The sequence below is a fragment of the Lissotriton helveticus genome, chromosome 7 (genome assembly GCF_964261635.1).
Source record: "Lissotriton helveticus chromosome 7, aLisHel1.1, whole genome shotgun sequence".
Lineage (NCBI taxonomy): Eukaryota > Metazoa > Chordata > Amphibia > Caudata > Salamandridae > Lissotriton > Lissotriton helveticus.
The window spans coordinates 458,040,800-458,056,768 of NC_136068.1; the positions used below are offsets into that span (position 1 = coordinate 458,040,800).

Consider the following 15,969-nt stretch of genomic DNA (forward strand, 5'->3'; position numbering starts at 1 on the left):
GAAAGGGGTATACCCTAACCCTAGATATCGGTTCGCAGAACGGGGAGGATGGGTGGGTCGGTAAGGAATCTAATACTAACTAATGTCTCTTACAGATATATCGTTACACAAGTAGTAACTTGTGCATCTGAAAGAGACACGTTAGTTTTAGATTCCTTACCTTAGAATAGATACCCCAGCAATACCAACCCCGGTGGTGGGTCTGCGAACCAATAATCACACCAGAAAGTCCTGGAGGACGGAACGGCCAAAGAAGCCATCCCTCCGGACTTGACTGTCCAGGCAGTAGTGTCGTGCAAACGTGTGCAGCGATGCCCACGTAGCTGCCTGACAGATGTCTTGTAAGGGCACACCCCTGCCCAGGGCAGTGGTAGTTGCCGTCGCTCGGGTAGAATGAGCCCGCAGTCCAACCGGGGGCTCCTTCCTAGCCAAGGAGTAGCATGCCTGGATACACAGGATGATCCACCGGGAGATGGTCCTCTTGTGCACCGCTTTCCCCTTCTTAGCGCCCACGTAACCAACAAAGAGTTGGTCATCCACCTGGAACTGGCGTGTGCGATCCAAGTAGAATGAGAGCGCACGTTTTGGGTCCAGACGGTGGAGCCGCTCTTCCTCTTTAGAGGGATGCGGCGGCGGGAAGAAGGTTGGCATGGTGATAGACTGCCCGATGTGAAAGGCCGTGACAACCTTGGGCAGGAAAGAAGGTTTGGTACTGAGCACCACTTTGTCCGGATGGACGGAAAGGAAAGGTGGAGTACAAGAAAGAGCCTGGAGCTCACTCACTCTCCTGGCAGAGGTGATGGCAACCAGTAAAGCAGTCTTCAAAGTCAGAAGGCGAAGAGGACAGTTGTGAAGTGGCTCAAAGGGAGCGCACATCAGGAATGTTAAAACCAGGTTCAAGTCCCACTGAGGCATCACAAACGGAACAGGAGGAAACGTGTGTGTGATGCCCTTAAGAAATCTGTTTACAATAGGGGACTTGAACAAAGAAGGCTGATCAGGTAGCCTGAGAAAGGCTGAAAGGGCAGAAAGGTAGCCCTTGAGAGTGCCCAGAGCAGAGCCCTGCTGGGCAAGAGAAAGAAGGAAGAGAAGAACCTCAGAAAGAGGGGCAGAAAGAGGATCCACAGCCTTTGCTGTGCACCATGCCACAAATCTGTTCCACCTGCAGGCGTATACCGACTTTGTGGAGGGACGCCTGGCTGCCAGAATGATGTTACAAACTTCAGGAGGCAAGTCAAATGGCCTCAACTGTCGCCGCTCAATCTCCAAGCATGGAGGTGGAGACTGGACAGGTTCGGGTGGAGGACCGTCCCCTGCTGCTGCGACAGAAGGTCCTCCCGAAGAGGCAGACGAACCGGGGGATCGACTGACATACTGAGTAGCTCTGGATACCAGTACCTTCTCGCCCAGTCCGGAGCCACAAGGATGACTTGGGCCCGGTCGCGCTTGATCTTCTTCAGCACTCTGGGCAGAAGTGGTATAGGCGGAAAGGCGTACAACAGACCGCTACTCCACTCGCGACGAAAAGCGTCTCCGAGCGAGTGCCGCCTTGGAAATTCCAACGCGCAGAACAGATGACATTGCGCGTTCTCTTCGGTGGCGAATAGATCTAACCAAGGCTCTCCCCATCGCTGAAAGAGGCCTTGCGCCACGTCCGAGTTCAGACGCCATTCGTGATCCATCATGCACCGACGGCTGAGCTAGTCCGCCCTGGCGTTCAGAGAACCCGCCAGGTGTTGAGCCACCAGGGTCACGCCCTGGCGTTCCAGCCATTGCCAAAGGCGAAGAGCCTCTTGACAAAGGATCCACGACCCCACCCCGCCTTGTTTGTTGCAGTACCACATGGCGGTGGTGTTGTCCGTGAACACCTGCACTACACTCCCCCGGACAGAGGGGAGGAATGCCTTCAGTGCTAGACGAATCGCCCTGAGCTCCAACAGGTTGATGTGGAGCCGGGTCTCCGCCGGAGACCAGAGGCCTCTGATCTCCGCCTCTCCCATGTGGCCTCCCCAGCCCTGGAGGGATTCGTCCGTCACAACTACGTGCTCCGATTGGGGAAGGGAGAGGGATCTGCCGCTGACCCAATCGCGGTCCGTGAGCCACCACTGCAGCTGTCTCGCAGTGCCCTCCGAGATCAGGATGTGGTCGGATAGGTTGCCCTGATGCTGGGCCCACTGAAACTTCAGGTCCCACTGCAGCGCCCGCATCCGCCACCTGGGGTGATGCACCAGTAGGATGCAGAAGGCCATCAGCCCCAGAAGCCGCAGCGTCAACCTGACCGAAACCCGGGATAGAGGCTGAAAGATGGGAATCAGAGCCTGAATATCCCAGACCCGCTGTTCGGGCGGATAAACCCGAAACCGCGCCGAGTCCAGAACCGCTCCGATGAAGAGGAGCTTCTGAGAGGGACACAGGTGTGACTTCGGCACATTGATGGAGAACCCCAGCTGGTGCAGGAGGTCTGCCGTCATCTGGAGGTGGTGGACGACTGTCTGGGGCGAGCCCGCCTTCAACAACCAGTCGTCGAGGTAGGGGAAGACTGAAACCCCTAACCTGCGCAGATGAGCTGCGACCACCGCCATCACCTTCGTGAACACCCGTGGGGCGCTGATAAGGCCGAAGGGGAGCACGGTAAACTGAAAGTGCTCGTGGCCCACCATGAACCGCAGGTAGCGCCTGTGGGCAGGCAGGACGGGGATATGAAAGTAAGCGTCCTGCAAGTCCAACGCTACCATCCAGTCTCCTGGGTCCAGGGCAGCCAGGACCTGAGCCAGTGTCAGCATCTTGAACTTCTCCTTCCGGAGGAAGCAGTTGACGTTCCGTAGGTCCAAGATAGGGCGTAGGCCCCCTTTGCCCTTCTTGGGTACCAGAAAGTAGTGGGAGTAGCAACCACACCCTACTTCTGGCCCAGGAACGCGCTCGATGGCCCCCTTGGCCAAGAGGGCCGTAACTTCCTCCTGCAGAAGTCGCAAGTGATCCCCCGATACACGGTGGTTCTGCTGTGGCATGGCTGGAGGAGTCGCCTCGAAGGGGAGGGAGTAGCCCCTTCGGACGATTTGCAGCACCCACCTGTCCGACGTGACAGTGCGCCAGAGGAGGTGGTGATGGCGAACCCTGCCTCCCACTGGCGTCACATGGGCCTGAAAGCACGGACTAGGAGGGTTTAGAGGCGGATGCTGCGGGGGAAGGTGTGGACTGACCTCGCCGCTGCCCCCGACCACCTGGACGGCGGTTCCCACGGCCGCCACCGCGTTGGGTATTGCCCTGCGGTGCATGGCTGGCGGCACGTGTGGGCGCATCCCTTCCGTGGCCACGAAAGGAGTGATAGGCAGCCGATTGCTGGCGCTGGCCCGAGAGGCCTAAGGACTTGGCCGTAGCCCTGGAGTCCTTAAAACGCTCAAGCGCATGGTCTGCCTCGTCGCCAAAGAGGCGACGGCCATCGAACGGCATGTCCATAAGCGTGTTCTGGACATCTGCCGAGAAGTTGGCGGACCTCAGCCAGGCGTGGCGTCTGACCGCCACCGTCGTTGCCATCGCTCTACCCAGCGAGTCAGTGGTATCCAGCCCACACCGGATGGAATACTTGGCTGCATCCCGGCCCTCCACAAGGGCTTGGCCGAGTTTGGCCCGTACCTCCAACGGACACTCTGGCAGCACTTCCGCGACCTTATCCCACACAGAGTGGGTGTAACGTCCCAAGAGGCAGGCGGTGTTAGAAGACCGCAGGCCGAGGCTAAGGGATGAGAAGATCTTCTTCCCATACTGGTCATACCTCTTGGATTCCCGGTCCGGGGGGGGGCGGACGGGAATGCTGTCTGGGAATTGGAGGTCTGGATGACCAGGCTCTCGGGGGTAGGGTGGGAGGACAGGAAACATGGGTCGCCCGGGGCTGGGCGGTGGCGTCTGGCCACGTTCCTATCTACGGGCGAACCTGTAGCGGGCTTGGACCAAGTGCCCAGAAGAACGTCAGTCAAGGCCTCATTAAAGGGCAGCAGAGGCTCAGCCGAGCTTGACTGCGGTTTAAGGACCTCAGTGAGGAGGTTAGTCCTCACGGCCGCGACGGGGAGCTCAAGGCCCAAGGCCTTGGCAGCCCTCATCAGCACCACACTATAAGTTGCCCCCTCCTCCGATGCCACGGAAGGAGGGGAGACAAAACCAGTGTTTGGAGAGGTGTCCAGGCCACTGGCCTCCCCAAGGTCTCCTGTCCAGTCCTCATGAGACTGACAATCCCGACGCCGGAACAGGAACGAAGGTGGAACCGGGGACGGCGCCAGGTCCGATGCCGGGGAGGTCGTCAGATCCACCGGCGACGAACCAGGTCCCGAAGGAGGACCAGCGGCATCCTGCGGCGCCGGGCCCGAAGGCGCCGGCGGCGTCGGAACAACTGGACCCCTCGGCGCCGGGCCCGAAGGCACCGGCGGCGTCGGGGCCAAAGCACCCGACGGCGTCGGGGCCGGAGCCGCCAACCCACTTGGGCCCCCAGACGGGTCCGCTGGGCCCAAAGGCGCCGCGGAGCCCGTCGGAGGAGAGAGTTTCCTCATGGCCATGAGGAAGCGCTCGATCTCCTCCGGCGTCGCGTTCAGCCCAGGGACCGGAGGGTGTGGAGCTGCACGCGGCGCCCGCGACTCCGACGGAGCCGCGTGGGCGGTGTCACCCGAACCCCCGGCCGCATCGCGCGAGCGTCGGGGGGAGTCCGAGGAGCGATGACGCCGCTTGGACTTCTTGTGCCTCTTACCTGACGACGACTTCGACCCGGAGGAGTGCGGCCTACTCTCGGAGCTGTGATGGCTCAGAGCCCGCGACCTGTCCCTCGACCTCCCATGGGATCGGGACCTCTCACGGCGCGGGGCCGACTGCCGGAGTTCGAGGCGCCTACGGGACCGCTCCCGCCTGGCTTTCGAAGAGAGGGCCCGGCAGTCGGAGCAGGCCTTGTCGTCGTGGTCGACGCCCAAACACGACAAACAGACGCGGTGAGGATCCGTGACCGACATCAGCCGGTCGCAATCGTCACAAGGTTTGAAGCCGGGCATCCCTAAAGGCACCGTGTCGGAGTCTAGAGACTCGAAATAGGATCAAAAAGGATCAAAAAAGTTAGTCAAAAAGTGACTAGGGTTACTGCTGTTTCCAGATCTGCGCTTGCTGGCGCGGAAAAAAGAAGAACTGACGTCAGCACGCGGAGGCGGCGTCTAAGTACTCCGACGACGTCATCACGGCGCCCACGATGCCGACGACGGACGCGGAGCCGCAGACGACGCCTACCGACACGCAAGGGTACTGTTACGCAAAAATTTCCGGATCCAGTCTGACGCCTGGGGATATTCTAAGGTAAGGAATCTAATACTAACGTGTCTCTTTCAGATAGTTATGTACCAAACAAAAATCAAAGAATTCGAAGAGAACCTGCCCGTGGAATTAGGTTATAGGAAACAACAAGAATCCTCTGCAATCTATTTTCTAGGAAAAAATACTTTTTTTCTAGAGACCCCTCACCCACCAGGGTTACCCCTAGGTGGCATGCTTCATCATAGGGGTTCTTCCCAATCCTCTACGGGTTGAGGCGTGCTGCGAATAGCAGTTATGCAGGAGCACTTATTGTGAAGGGGAGTGGAATAAAGAAAAATAAAAAATACCTAACTAGTGTGACACTTTTTTATTCCATCCCCTAGTTAATAAGATTAAAATCCAGGGTTGTTACTGGAAGAGACCGAGACCATAATGAGTTAGGCTGTCTCAGTAATGGGCACCCAACATGTTTCGAGCCTTTCCCCTATTGGCTCTTCATCAGGACTCAACGGGGACCAGCCCTGTGTGTACCACTCCTAACCAATCCTATACTAGGGACCCACACGTGCACACTTATTGATCATGCATACATATTGTTTGTAATATGGTATTCTGTATGGTTTGTAAATGATATTTGTAATTACAAAAGCAAAGAGCATTAAAACAACGTCCTGTCAGCCGGGCTGGAAGGTCACAGTAGTTCATCTTGGACCATGCGTCTATAACACCCGTATATGGTGGGTGCTCCTAACGACTAACCAAGTGTCCAAGTAACAACCCTCTGATTTTAATCTTTCCAACTAGGGGCGGGAATAAAAAAGTGTCCCACTAGTTACGTATATTTTATTTTTCTTTATTCCACTCCCCTTCACTTCATTTAGTCAATACCAATAAGTGCTCTTGCGTAACTACTGGTCGTAGCACGCCACAATCAGTAGAAGATTGGGAAGAACCTTAATGATGAAGTATGCCACCTTGGTGGGTGAGGGGGTCTCTAGAAATTGTTTTTTTTCTAGAAAATCGAGTGCAGAGGATTCTCGCTGTTTCCTATTACCTAATCCCACTGGCAGGTTCTCTTCAAATTCTTCAATTTTTGTTTGATACTTAACATATTACAGTCAATGAATCTCACTGGGTACAATTAGGTGTCAGTCACCAAGGGAAGGCAATATTCGTAGATTGGCGACATCCGCTGCCAATGCCAAATTGAGCCATCACTGAAGCAAAATACAGACTTTTAAATAACAACCTTTTTGAAGAGTTAAATATATCTGAGCGGACAAAACAGTTTTACACTTGAGAGAATCCTCCAGAATGGTTCTGCTGTCCCATGATGTTTATTTTATCCGGGTTAAGGCAAATGAGGTGCCGCAAAATATGAATCTCTGGATATGCCAGTCATAATAAAGTGATTTTTTTCCAGAATACAATCAGGTAAGAAAAAGTAGTATTTGACTTTAGAAGAACGAATAAATAAAGTTATTTACCTCCTTTTGGTTTCAGACTGGCAGCATTTTGTGCTTATTGGCAGACTGGATTGACAACCCAATATGATTATTAACTGAACAATACCAAACCCAATGTCCACAGTCAACCTTCACCTAGTTAATAGGAATTCCAGTGCTGTAATAGGCGGCCAGAATCTGGAAGTTCTATGGGAGTACACTAATGACAGAAATGTGCTACATAAGAAATGGTTACTTATCTGCTGTAACAGTCTTTCGGGGGAATACTCTACCTACCTACAGACTGCTAAACTGTAGATGTATCCCAGGGTCAGGCAAACTCTAAAACTCTCATGTGATCGGGAGGTGGCCTTGGTTTCATGGCGATGACGAAGTGCCGTCTGGTCATATAGAGCAGACCCAGGTAACAGTGTCAGCTTCCATCCAAGACTTCAAGGCAAGCAGATGGACTGGCATCACCAGTAAGTAGTGGCGTACCACATGTAGCCACATCGATGCTGATGACGGAACCGCTCCGTCATCAGCCGGGTGGCTCTGTGCTGATGACGGAGCGGTTCCGTCATGTCCCGCCCGACGCGCCTGCGCGGCGTGTTCTATTGAGCGGGCTGGGCCATGACGGAACCGCTCCGTCATCAGCACAGCTCACCCGAGGCTGGTGACGGAGCGGTTCCGTCACCAGCGAGTGAGCGCCGCGCCCCCCCCCCCGCCCCCATAGCGCTGCGGCAGAATAGCCGCCGCAGCGAAGGAGTTAATCTTGAGACTTTAACTTTCCCTATAATACATCCATCACACCGGGAGGGAGGTGGGCTGATGAGCAATCTGCAAGTAGAGAAGAGTATCCACCCATAAGATTGTTATTGCAGTTAAGTAGCTTTTGCTTCTGACGGATAATTTTACCTGCAGATTCCTCACCCGTAGAATAGATCCCAAAGCAGTACACTTTCCTGAGGAGGGTTGATGGGTGGTTAGATGAGGAAATCCTGCAAAACTGATCTGGCGAATTGGTCATCCCTGCGCACCTCAGAATCCAGGATGTAAGGCTTGGCAAAAGAGTGAAAGAGTGTCCATGTAGCTGTTCTGCAGATCTCTGTGATCGGTACCCCCTGGCAAGAGCAGAAGTTGTTGACTTGGCAATCTGCTCTCTGAGCAAATGCCAAATTAAATTGTCACTGAAGTGCAATACAGATTTTTAATTAACTATCTTATTAAAAACATCTTAAGGAACAGAACAGTTTTACATCTAAGAGAATCCTCAAGACAGGACCTGCTGCTGCTGGAATGAGCACAGATTCCTTTCAGGAGCCCTTCTTGCTAAAAGCGCAGCACGTTTTAACTCCGAGGATAATCCATCAGGAGAGAGTCCACTTCTGAAGTGCTTTTACTTTCTTGGCACCAAAATACTCAATGAAGAGCTGGTGAGCCAGTTGTCCTTGGTGTGATTCAGGTAGTAACTTACCGTCCACCTAAGATTTAAACTATATAACCACTCCTCCTCCTTTGTGAGATGAGGCATAAAGGAGCTCAAACTAAGTCCCCATCAGAAAAGGCAAACAATGGTCAGACAAGAAAGGGAGTAGATGGATACAGGTTAGTCAACTCCTTTAAAAGGAAAAAAAAAATTCACAGGAGGAGATTTGAAAAGGGAATGCTGATTTGGGAGACAGAGGGACTCCATTAGCACAGGGAGACATTTTACGAGAAGGCCACATCCAGAGTGTGACTGAAGGCCATCCCACAATTAAGGTTTGCCTCGTTCCCCCAACAAACTACATTTGCTGCAACGCTTGGGTAGATTGCAATAGGATCCAACAGGTCTCCCCCATGCCACAACCACTGCCTGTGGAGGCACCAATGCACATCCCTCAAATGCAAACAAGCACGCATGACCAGGAAAATATGCAGGAAGGCGGCAGACCTAGCAAAGGTAGGACCTTCAGGACTGGAACTTGCATGGCCTCCAGAAAGGATAAGACTATCTACTGGATGTCAGAAATTCTCTGAGCAGAGAAGGGTAGCGTCCATAGCCGACTATATGAACTGGAGGTGAGATTTGGGCTTGTTGATTGAAAAGCTCAGGTCAAAAGACAGCGAGACAATTGACTGAAGATGACACGACGGCTGGCAACATAGCTTTGATTAGCCACTCGTCCAGGAAAGGGAAGTTTGTGATCCCAGATCTTCCATCATTGCCATCACCTTCTTTAAGACTCAAGGTGCGAATGTTAAGCCAAACTCCACAAAAAAGGGGTATGATCAAATAAGGTCAACCTATGGGGGCGATCTATACAATATAGCAAAAAATGTATATACCCCACGTGGCCATCAATAAAAATCCACTCTTTCAACACAACATCCACTTGAATCCAGTGTGTGACACAATCTCATTTTTCATTTTATCTTGAGCTCTTCATCTGCAATACATATAACATTGACAATACATATACAACATCAAATCCAATAAATCACAACAGTAATATATAGACCTATATAAAGAAAAGAAAAATCATAACTAAAGACAATTTGTTAGAAAGAATCCAAAGTCTCGTAGAATTCGTGAGAATGTGCAATGTCCAAATTATTTTCAGCTTACTACACCTAATGTATTCCCCCTCTGGGGATGAAAGCAAGTCTTTCGGATTCCTTCTCTTTTTCTAACTGACCAATTATTTCTTTTTCAGTCACTTATATCACTGTTGAATATCCACAAGTGGTATACTACATTTATTTGTGGAGAAGAACAACAATTGTTACTTACCTGTAAACAGGTGGTTCTCCAGTATTGGTGTCTTTCATAGATTTACATGCTTGAATATTCCCCGTCATCGGATTGGGAGTCCCACGATACATACAATAGCAATAAATACTAAAAAGTTATATGCTTGTAAAACATAATATATAAATTAGACACTCAAAGTAGTTGCCAATACCAAATCCTAATTCCTACATAGGAATACATGGCAATAGAAAAAACAACATGTAACATATACTTGTCATTATGTTAGTCCAAACTACAGCCAATCATGCGCAAGCACCCCTCCAGAACCTTCTCCTCAGAGCTCAGTGCCTCAGATTTTCTACCGCACTTCGTGTGAAGGGAGTCTCCCTGAGCTCTGCTCAGTTTTTCCTCAACAACTTCAGTTTCCAGTGAATTCAGCAATGTTTTCAAGTAAGAAGTCTTTATTTAGACCTTGTTCTTCTTGTGGGAAGTTAAGACTTTATTCTGAAGACCCCCACAAGAAGTGTATTTACTGTCTCTACCCGGTCCATGAGGTTTGCAAGTGTAAGATCTGTAGAACCTTCTCCACTAAGACTCTTAAGGATGGAGAAGGTCGCTCCTCATCTGGTTGCAAAGGTTAAAAGACAGATACAGCTCTTTCAGACTCAGAAAGCCTGGTGTCAGGAACTTCAAAGGCTGCCTTCAAACGTAGCAGTGTACAGGACCTGCCTTCCCCTTTTCTGAAGAAAAAGAAACTGTCACTTGTAAAGGCTCCTGTGGTGTCTTCACCTACTCCTGCTACGCCTACGCTCATGAGATTCCAATCTCAGGCGTCTGCAGCTTCTTCTTCCTATGTTTCTGTCAAAGACCATGTAAAATCGTCGACGGGAGCGTCGACGGTTTCTCCAGCGACGAAATCTGCCGTCTCCAGCTCGTCGCCGGTGACCCTGATGATGACTTCAGCTTCTGGCTCGTCGACGTCTTTTATGTCTACGAAGGTGGGCATTAGCTTAAAGACGATCTCGTCGACGATACCTATTGCCTTGTCGTCGAAGAAGATTCCTTCGTCGATGGCCAGATCTTCGTCGACGAAGCTTGCTAAGAAAGCTTCAGCGTCGACAAGAGCTTCGTCGCCGGCAACCCAATCGATGACTACTCCGTCGACAGCAAGCCCATTGACGCGGTCCAGTCGACGACGACAGCCCCGTCGACGACATCTTTATTGGAGCCAGCTTCGTCAACGGCTATACCGTCGCCAGTACCTACCTTGACGACAACCTCGTCGACGACGATGCCATCCTCCTTTGCTTCAATGCCACTGGTGCCGCTTCCATCACCAGACTTTATGCCAACGAGTTTCGACCTCCGTCTTAAGCGGGGATGCATGCCTGTTTATAGCGAGGTCATCATCAGGGCGTACAATTCAATCTTGGCTGCAGTTTGCTGGTTACCCAATCTCATAAGACGTCAGATGTCCAAGGGGTATTTGCCGAAGGACACGCTTCTCAGCCGTTTGAGTGTTGCTATGGGTGACTGGAGTGCCTAGCGGCCGCAAAGGCATCCACAAGATGGGGGTCAGCGTTTTGAGCTGCTTTTTCCGGTCCTGGGGCTGGAATGCTAAGCCAAAGGGCAGTACTTCAAACTGGTAGTGTAAAGAAACAACCACAAAGCTCAAGTACTTCTGTTGAGACTGCGGGACTGGAATGTGGAAGTATGCATCCTGCCGATAGGGTGACACCATCTTGTCTCCAGCTTCCAATGCCAATAGCACCTGGGTTAGGGTCAGCATCTCGAACTTTTTAAGGACGAATTTCAATACCCGGATATCGAGTACCAGAGGAAAACCACGGTCTTCCTTGTGCACAAGAAAATAATGGGGATAACACTGTCCCAGTTCCTGCTCTGGCACTAATTTCACAGATCCTTTCTGAAGAAGTGCTACCACTTCTTATTGCAGGATGGAAAGGTTGTACAGATGGGTGGGAAGGATGATAGGGTGGAAAGGTGGGGTGGAGACTGAAAGAAGGGAAGGGTGTAATCTCCTATGATTTGAAGGACTCACTGGTCCGAAGTAATGGCCTTTAGGCCGGTAGAAAGGAGGACACTCACTCTAGAACAGGTGTGCGTTTGGGGAAGCAAAGTATACCTGCTTTCTTAGGGGAACAGGGGAGGAGCAGGAAGAGGCTTGCTGGAAGGATCAGCTGACTATGTCTCTGAAATGTCTGACTAGCGGATTTGTGGTTACTGGATTTGTGGTTGGAATGGCTGGGGCTGTCGGGAAGAGAATCCCATCAAAAACCCATTAAACACTGAAAGCGGAAGTCTCTTGCATGTAGACGAAGTTACATTTCTGAAAGGTGTGCCGTGGCTTTGCTTGCCATAACCCTTTCGAAATCCTGAATCCTCTTTTCCCCTAAACCGGCGTGCTTGATCGATGTGAAGTCCTTCAAGTTGGCCTGGATAGCACATGCACAGCAGATGTTCTCAGCCATGTATGACACCTTATGGAGAGGGACGAAATCATGGCACGTGCCAGAATTGGCGGCATCCAATTTAGACTCATGAAAACGTGCCCTCATTTCCTCCAGGGTGTGCTGTATCACCATCTGGGCCATACCCCACAAAGCATGGGTGTAAAGTTCCAGAAGATATGTAGTGTTGAGGGCCTTCTAGGCTGTGCTGCTCGCAGAGAAATAATTATTGCCCCAGGACTTGAAGCGTTTGGATTCTCTATCCGCAGGTACAGATGGGAAGGTGCCGTCTGACTGTCCCAAGGATCAAGAGGCCTGAATCACTAGACACTCTGGCAACAGGTGTATAAATAAAATAGGAGACCACCCAGGGCAGGGCGGGTTCTTCTTGCCATCAGTCTGTTGATTGCTGTAGTGGAAATGGACTTTTCTCCCACTGCCATGACCAGGTCCAAAAAGGCTTCATTGAAGGGTAACAGTGGCTCCGCAGATGGGAGCACAATTCTAATGTGTCATTGATTTTCTGACTGTATTTCTCTTCTTCCAGTAGTTCCCTATCTGATCTGTTCTGCAACATGGACTCTGGAGGCAGAGCTGATAGTACAGAGAGTGGAGTTGGTGGCATCCGTGTTGGTGGATGCAGGAGGAATCAACGTCATAACGGAGCCCTGGTATCGATCCTGCAGGAATAGAATTGAATGGCATGGACATCAGCATTCCATATGTTGCCATTGTCCTCAAAGGTGCGCCAGGTGAGGCTATGGCTTGGCCGAAGATGGTGTACATAGCATAAAGAAATGCTGCTGGGTCTGATCCTGGCATTGGAAACTCCAGATAGGAGGGAGCCGGTATTGGATATTACACTGGTAGAGATGGTGCAGATTGAGGAGGCCCGGGGCCAGGGCCTATGGGGCAACTGACTTGGGGCTGCTTGGGAGGAAAATGTTCCGACTCATAATAACCAACTCCAGTTTGAAGGATATAAATCATGTGGGCGATGGAGGGCTTCTTTGCTTACCTGAGGAGAGTGAAAATGGTGACCTTGACCACAGCCTCAAACAGAGACAGCCGTGCCTCTCATCCCAGGAACAGGCCATGAAGAGTTTGGCCTCTATATATCTTTAATGGCCTTTGGGTGGTTGATGAAGCAGGATTCACCGGAACCGTGGTCCAACCCAAGATAGCAGAGGCAGATCAAATATGGATCAGTGATTGACAACTATTCCTCACAGTCCCAACAGGGCTTACAGCCTGAGCGCTTAGGAGGAGACACAGAAATGCACTAGAAAGGTTTTCTGGGAGGACAACTCTCAAGAGCGAGCTCCGGACATGCATCGAAGCCACGAAAAAAAGGGAATCAATGTCATAATGCCAGGAGCTATATGGCTTCGGTAACATCTGACGCCAATTCCAGCATCAAAAGGAAGCCAGCACATCCACCGATGACATGTGCTTTAAAGTTTCCATATCCAGTATAACACCTGGATTCATAATAATGAGGAGGAATCTGCAGGTAGAAGTAGCTGTCAGAAATGCCTGCTACACAAGATGTTCATCTGCCACAGCAACTGAAAAACCGTTAGGCTTCCAAACCTAACCTAATGAGACCTTAAAAGATCTAAAATCTGATCAGGTACCATACACACTGTGTTGTACATCCCTTATGTATCATTGTAGCGGTATGAAGAACAAGTTACTTCCCTTAGGTAAGGCATTATCTGGTAGAGACAATATATAGCTGCAGATTCCTTGCCTTAGAAATTCACAGGCATCAGGCTGGATCCAGAAACTTTTGTGTGAAAGGTACCCCTTGCACACGCCGTCCAGTTGCTCCATTCGGCTCTGCGTGACATCGTCGGTTAGGACGTTGAGGTAACCTATATAGGTGCCACCCAGGGGAGCGGACGTCAGTATTTTTCCACACCAGAAGCTCACTGCCATGAAGTGGCTGACATAAGTTTGTGCAAATACTAGGGCCCTGAAAAAAGGAGTAACCCTAGCCCTAACAAATAGGTCCGCAGAGCTGGGAGGCATGGGTGGGTCTGTAAGGAATCTGCAGCTAGATACTGTCTCTACCAGATAATGCATTACCGAAGGTAAGTAACTTGTTCATCTGATAGAGACTTCTAGCTGCAGATTCCTGACCTTTGAATAGGTACCCAAGACATACCATCCTGGAGGTAAGCTGTGGCCAAATTCCACACACTAGAAAATCCAGCTGGACTGAAGGGGCAAAATGCCCATCCCTGCAGACCAGGCTGTCCAGTGTTATGTGCTTGGCAAACATGTGTAGAGACTCCCACATTGCTGCCTGGTAGATGTCCAGGACTGGGACAACCAGAGCCAACGCTGTGGTTGCAGCCTTTTCCCTGGTGGAATGGGCTCATAATCCTTCAGGGGGCAGCTTCGTATCCAAAGTGTAGCAGATCTTTATGCAGAGAATAAGCCAGCGAGAAATGGTCAGTTTCTGCACTGCCCAACCTTTTTTTGGTTCCCACGTACCCCACGAAGAGTTGGTCATCCACCCGGGAATCTCTTGTGCAGACAAGGTAGAACGACAACGCTCTTTTTGGGTCAAGGAAGTGAAGACTCTCCTCTTCCTTAGAAGGATGCTGGGGAGCAAAAAAGGTGGGCAGCGTGTTAGATTGGCCCAGTTGAAATGGAGTCACCACCTTTGGAGGAAATGAAGCATGGGTGCGAAGCTCCCCCTTAATCTACAAAAGTCATCATGTGGGGGGCTTACATGATAACGCCTGCATCTCACTTACCCTCCGGGCAGACATTATTGCCACCAGAAAGGCTTTCTTGATGGTAAGCAGCTGGAGGGGACAGTTTTGCAAAGGCTCGAAAGGAGCACACATAAGAAGAGTGAGGACCAAATTAAGGTCCCACTGTGGCATGACAAAGGGAGTGGGTGGAAATAAGTGACCCAGACCTTTCAAGAACCTATTTACAATTGGAGATTTAAACAGTGAAGGTTGGTCTGGCAGCCACCATTAAGCAGATAGAGCAGAAAGGTAACCCTCAAGAGTACTCAGAACAGATCCCTGCTAGGTAAGGGTTGGAATAAAAAGAAGAACTGTAGAAATACAAGCAGAAAGAGGGTCAATAGATCTTTCTGTACAATATAATACAACCTTTTGCCAATAACAGGCGTATACGGTCTTAGTGGTGGGCCGCCTGGAGGAAGGGCATAAGCTATCAACTGCCGCTGCTCAATCTCCACACATAAAGGTGAAGAATTGACAGGTTCAAGTGGAGAACACTCCACTGCGACAGAAGATTCTCCCGTAGTGGCAGCCTGATTGGAGGATCAAGACCAATTTTCAGAAGCTCTGGATAACAGACTATCCTTGCCCACTCCGGAGCCCCAAAAAGACTTGGGCCCAGTCGATCTTGATCTTCTTCAGAACTCTGGGCAGAAGTGGTATGAGCGGAAAGGCGTACAACAGACTTGAGCTCCACTCGCAACGAAAAGCCTCACAGGGCAATAGAAGGTCTTGGAAACTCAAGCATGCAAAACTGCTGACAATGCGCGTTCTCTATGGAGGCGGACAGATCTAACTAAGGTTCTCCACACTACTGAAAGATACCTGTGCCACCTCCGACTGGAGATGCCATTCGTGGTCTGCTAGGCAACGATGGCCGAGTTCATCCAACCTGGCGTTCAGAGAATCTGGCTGGTGTTGAACCACCAGGGTTATGCCCTGCTGTTCCAGCCAGGTTCAGAGACGCAGGGCCTATTGACAAAGGGTCCACAACATCACACCCACCCTGCTGGTTGCAGTACCACATGGCGGTGGTGCGGTCTGTGAACACTTCCACTAACTTCCCCTTCACAGAGAGAAGAAATGCTTTAAATGCAGACGAATTGCACGAAGCTCCAAAAATTGATGTGGAGTCCCGAATCCACTGGAGACCAGTGTCCACTGATCTCCACCTCTCCCAGATGGCCTCCCCATCCTAGGAGTGATGCATCCATCACCACTGTGTGATCTGGTTGAGGGAAGGGAGAGGGGTCTGCCATTGACCC

At 50.9% G+C, this 15,969-nt stretch overlaps 1 protein-coding gene across 1 annotated transcript in view; it reads right to left on the reverse strand.

The window, feature by feature from the left end:
• TAOK2 (TAO kinase 2) overlaps positions 1-15,969 on the reverse strand; it is a 934,333-nt gene that overhangs the window by 54,031 nt on the left and 864,333 nt on the right. The gene's annotated exons all lie outside the window — the stretch shown is intronic.